The sequence below is a fragment of the Lithobates pipiens genome, unplaced genomic scaffold, assembly GCF_037356315.1.
Source record: "Lithobates pipiens isolate NorthernLeopardFrog02 unplaced genomic scaffold, aLitPip1_a1.2 Scaffold_25, whole genome shotgun sequence".
Lineage (NCBI taxonomy): Eukaryota > Metazoa > Chordata > Amphibia > Anura > Ranidae > Lithobates > Lithobates pipiens.
Window position 1 is genome coordinate 166,318,964 of NW_027507787.1, and position 4,945 is coordinate 166,323,908.

Sequence of the window (4,945 nt, forward strand, 5' to 3'; positions counted from 1 at the left end):
GGTCATGAGTAGACTGATGTTCTGAAAAAAAGTTGAAATGGCAACAATGCACACTGATTGAAATCACATCTACTGTCCTGCGTAATTTGGGCTTAGCCAGTAATGGCCAGTACCAGGACAGGTTTAATTGACCATGTATGTGTAGTGTACAGTCTAAGCCAACCGCAGGCAGTCGGAGCAAAGGGGGCAGAGAATGGGTGCAGCCAAAAGCAAGAAATCTATATATAGAATGTTTTAGAGATAAGAGTACTACCAACCTAATTACACAATATCAGGTTATGTGTGCTTTGACCTTTTTTTTTTTTTTTTGCAATCAAGCTGCAGTAAGCTTATGAATTAGTTCACTGCCACTAAGGGAGTGGCATGTACTATCAAGAGCTGAATGCAGGACCTGGTTTCCATCACTGGAGCCTGCAGGCACCCAGACATCACTATCAAAAGCAATGTTCCCCTACTTGCAGGGGTAGGCAACCCCTGGCATGTAAAGCCTCTTTTGCCAACACTTGACTCCCTCCCGATCAGCAGAGCAGCGCAGGGAAGTGTCAGTGAGACACTAATGCATTCCAATTTCAGAATTTCCCACACCGCACATGCACTGAGGGGGAGGCACTGTACCCCCACACATTGTAAAAGATGGGAAACATTGATTGGTTCTCTAACTTTGCTGTAGCTGCGATTGTCAGCTTTTGTGATGGGGAAGAGATTGGGTGCAGTTCTGCTGGGGGGGGGGGGGGGGGTGGTCCCTGTTTCCAGAAGGAGGAGGACTGTCTTGGCCACTGATAAAGCCAATCACAGTCCTGCTAGCCCCTTCCAACATCTGGAGGAAGATGACTCGATTGCCACTACCAACCTCAGAAAGAAGGGATTGAACTGTGATTGAGAAAACCACAATCAGGTGACAGTTTGTGGACTTACTGTTGAGCTTCTGGGAACTTTGTTTAAATTATTCCTTAACCTTTGTGTCACTTACTACTGAACCCCTCTGCACTCTGTGTCCCTTTAAGCCACAGCCCGTATTTAGCGCAATGAAAATCACACCCAACCACTTTCTCAGCTGTGGGGGCCCAACCTATGATCCTGCACACAGGCCCACTGCTTTCAGAAAATACCTCTGACCTGAGCTCATCATTGCGCATCCATTCCAGATGCTTGTATGTGACATCACATACATCACATACGTCATATACATCACATACAAGAACGTGGGCTGGATGCAAGAGTTGGATCAGCAGGATGAGTGTGCCAGGACAGGTAGATGTGTCTCATCTCTGCTTCCTTTCACCACTCTGCATACAGCTGGTACAGCGGTGGAGCAGATTAGCAGGAGGCTATAGTGGTGGGGAAGCAGGACAGAAGAGCAGGGGTGTACAGTGATGGGCCAGATGAGTGAGGGAGGGTATAATGATGGGCCAGATGAGCAGGGGGGTTCAGTGTTGGGGCAGAAAAGCAGGGGGTAGAGCAGTGGGGCACATGTGAAAGGAGGTGTGTTGTGGTACAGATGCACAGAGGGTTACAGTGGTGGGGCAGAAGAGCAGGGGGAACAGAGGTGGGGCAGAAGAGCAGGGGGGTACAGAGGTGAGACAGATATGCAGGAGGTTCAGTGTTAGGCCAGAAGGTGACTCAGTGGTGAGACAGAAGAGCATGGGGATACGGCGGTGGTGCTGATGTGCAGGGAGGTACAGTGGTGGGCAGATGAGAAAAGCAGGTACAGTGGTGGGGCAGGTGTGCAGGAGGTACAATGGTGGGAGGAATGAGAAGGGGCTGAGCAGTGGGACAGAAAAGCAGGGGGTACAGTGATGGGGCAGATGAGCAAGGGGTTACAGTGGTGGGACAGATGAGAAGGGGGGTTACAGTGGTGGAAAAGATGAGCAGGGGGGGTCCAGTGTTGGGACAGAGGAAGAAGGAAGTACATTGGTGGGACAGGTGAGCAGGGGGTTACAGCGGTGGGGCAGAGGAGCCCCTCTCTTACATCAGAGGTGGACAGATGTGCACAGGAGAAAGGAGGTACATCGGTGGAACACATGAGCAGGGGGTTACAGTGGTGCGGCAGAACAGCAGGGGGAACAGAGGTGGGACAGATGTGCAGGAGGTACAGCCGTGGGGCAGATGAGAAAGGGGGTTACAGTGGTGGGGCAGATGAGCAGATAAGTTCAGTGTTAGGAGAGATGAGAAGATGGTACAGTGGCTGAGCAGATGAGAAAGGGGGCACATTGGTGGGGCAGATTAGCAGGGTGGTACAGTTATAGGACATGAGAGCAGGGGGGTACAGAGGTGGGGCAAATGTGCAGGGTAGTACAGTGGTGGGGCAGATGTACAAAGGGTTACAGGGGTGGAGCAGATGAACAGGGGAGTACAGTGGTGGGGCAGATGTGCAAGTTATTTTAATTGGTGGGGCAGATGTACAGTGGTGGGGCAGATGTGCAGGGTAGTATAGTGGTGGGGCAAATGTACACTGGTGGGGCAGATGTGCAGGGGGTTACAGTGATGGAGCAGATGAGCAGGGGGACAGTGATCTGAGTTGTGGAGTTGCATGAATTGGGGCTGATCTGAGGCATGAGATTGCAGGATGTTAATTTTTCACTACTAAAGTAGGTTACATAGCACAGCACTAAATAAAAAATCCTTTTCGTGAAGTTTACATTTTTTTGTTATAAAATTGGCACTCTCAATTTCTTTGAAAACATTTTTTGGCACACTGTGCGCAAAAGGTTGCCTACCCCTGATCTACTTGTATCACTTTTGTGACATAGAACATTTTCTTGTTTTACTGGTTCTCTCCTGGGTTAGACTATTGTAGTGATGCATAAACCAGAGATGACTGGATTTCTACGGGTAGTGGTAAAATAATGTGTGGTCAACAACTATACTGTAGTGCCTACAGGAAAAAGTCAACTGTGACTAATAGTCATGCCCGATCTGGCAGATCAGTGTTTGGGCAGAGCCACACATGGGACCTTTGTTCTAGGACTGCCCAGTGGGAAGACCCTGAATTGCTAATAGTTGTCTGTTTATTTATCAAATTATTATTCTATTTTTTACATTATTATTATTATTTATCAGTTCTATTTATCAAATCCCCCCTTCAGTCTATTATGAATGCTGCTGTTAGACTAATACACCTCACCGACCTCATTGCTCTAATCTCCCCCTTTGCTCCTCCCAGGACCTCCTGCTCTCTAGCTCCCTTGTTACCTCCTCTCATGCTCACCTTCAGGACTTCTCCAGAGCCTCTGCCATCCTCTGGAACTTCCTGCCCCAGTATATCCGATCCGCCCCTAACCTGTCCACCTTTAAGAGATCCCTGAAAACTCACTTATTCAGGGAAGCCTATCCCACACCAACCTAACAACTGTCCCCGAGCCACCCCCATCAAATCATTCCCCACATCTATTACCTTTTGTACCACCACTCCTCCCTTTAGAATGTAAGCTCTAAGAGCAGGTCCCTTCTGTATTGAACTGTAGTGTAATTGTGCTGTCCTCCTCTACATTGCAAAGTGCTGCGTAAACTATTGGCGCTATATAAATCGTGTATAATAATAATAATCAAATTATTAGATTGTCAGGATATACAGTGTACCCGGAAAAAATATTCACAGCGCTTCACTTTTTCCACATATTGTTATGTTAGAGCCTTATTCCAAAAAGTATTAAATTTGTTATTTTCCTCAAAATTCACAAACAATTACCTCATAATGATACCGTTAAAGAAAAAGTTTGACATCTTTGCAAACTTATAAAAAAAAAAAATCACATGGGTCTGGGGCACACACGCCACCGGCTTCCCACTCCTGCTGTGATTGGACACAGCAGGAACCAATCATTGGGTCAGGCGGACTCGATGTCCACTAGGAACCCGGCAATCATTCTGAGAGAGGCAGAATGGCGGTCTGCCTATGTAAACAAGACAGATCACTGTTCTGCTAGTAAGGATCACAGAGATCATGTGTTTCTGCTAAGCAGGAACACGGATCTCTGTCTTCCTACAGTTAAACCATCACCAACACAATAAGAAAGCACTCCCAGGGAACACATTTAACCCTTTGATTGTCCCTGATGTTAACCCCTTCCCTGTCACTGTCATTAGTACAGTGACAGTGCATGCTTTTTAGCACTAATCACTGTATGGGTGTCACTGGTCCCCAAAAAGTGTCACTTACTGTCAGATTTGTCCGCTGCAATGTCGAAGTCTTGCAAAGAAAAAAAAAACGCTGATCGCCACCATTACTAGTAAAAATAAATAAAAAAATTAAAATTCCATAAATGGATTCCATAGTTTGTAGATAGCGATAGCTTTTGCGCACACCAATCAATATTCGCTTATTTGGATTTTTTTTTACCAAAAATATGTAGCAGAATACACATTGGCCTAAACTGATGAAGAAAGTCGTTTTTTTACATTTTTTTATTGGATGTGTTTTATAGCATTAAAAGAGGCACATCTAATTATGCAAGGCATCCGGGGTAAAGCTGTACACATAGACCATCCCCTGCAACCACAAGCTCTCACTGCTTTCAGTTCTCAATTGTGACCAGGAAGACTACCCTGCAGTAGAGCAACTGAAGCTCTCCTGGAAGGGATGATGTTGACGGCGGTGAGGTTGCTGGTCTATATGGACAGCTTTACCCCGGATGCCTGCGTACAGTACTTAGATGTGCCTGCTTTAAATGCTTGCCGCCCGCCATATAGCAGAAGGATGGCGGCAAAGTGGTTTCAAAATCCTGACCGGGCGTCATATGACGTTCGCAAGATATTGAGCCGCTGCGTGCCCCCGGGGGCGCGCATCACGGCGATCGTTGTTGAGGGGTGTCAGTCTGACACCCCGCAACTACGATCTCGGTAAAGAGTCTCAGATGGAGACTCTTTACCACATGATCAGCCGTGTCTGGCTGATCACAGTGTAAATAGGAAGAGCCGTTGGTCTGTCAGACGCGAGTAGAGGAGA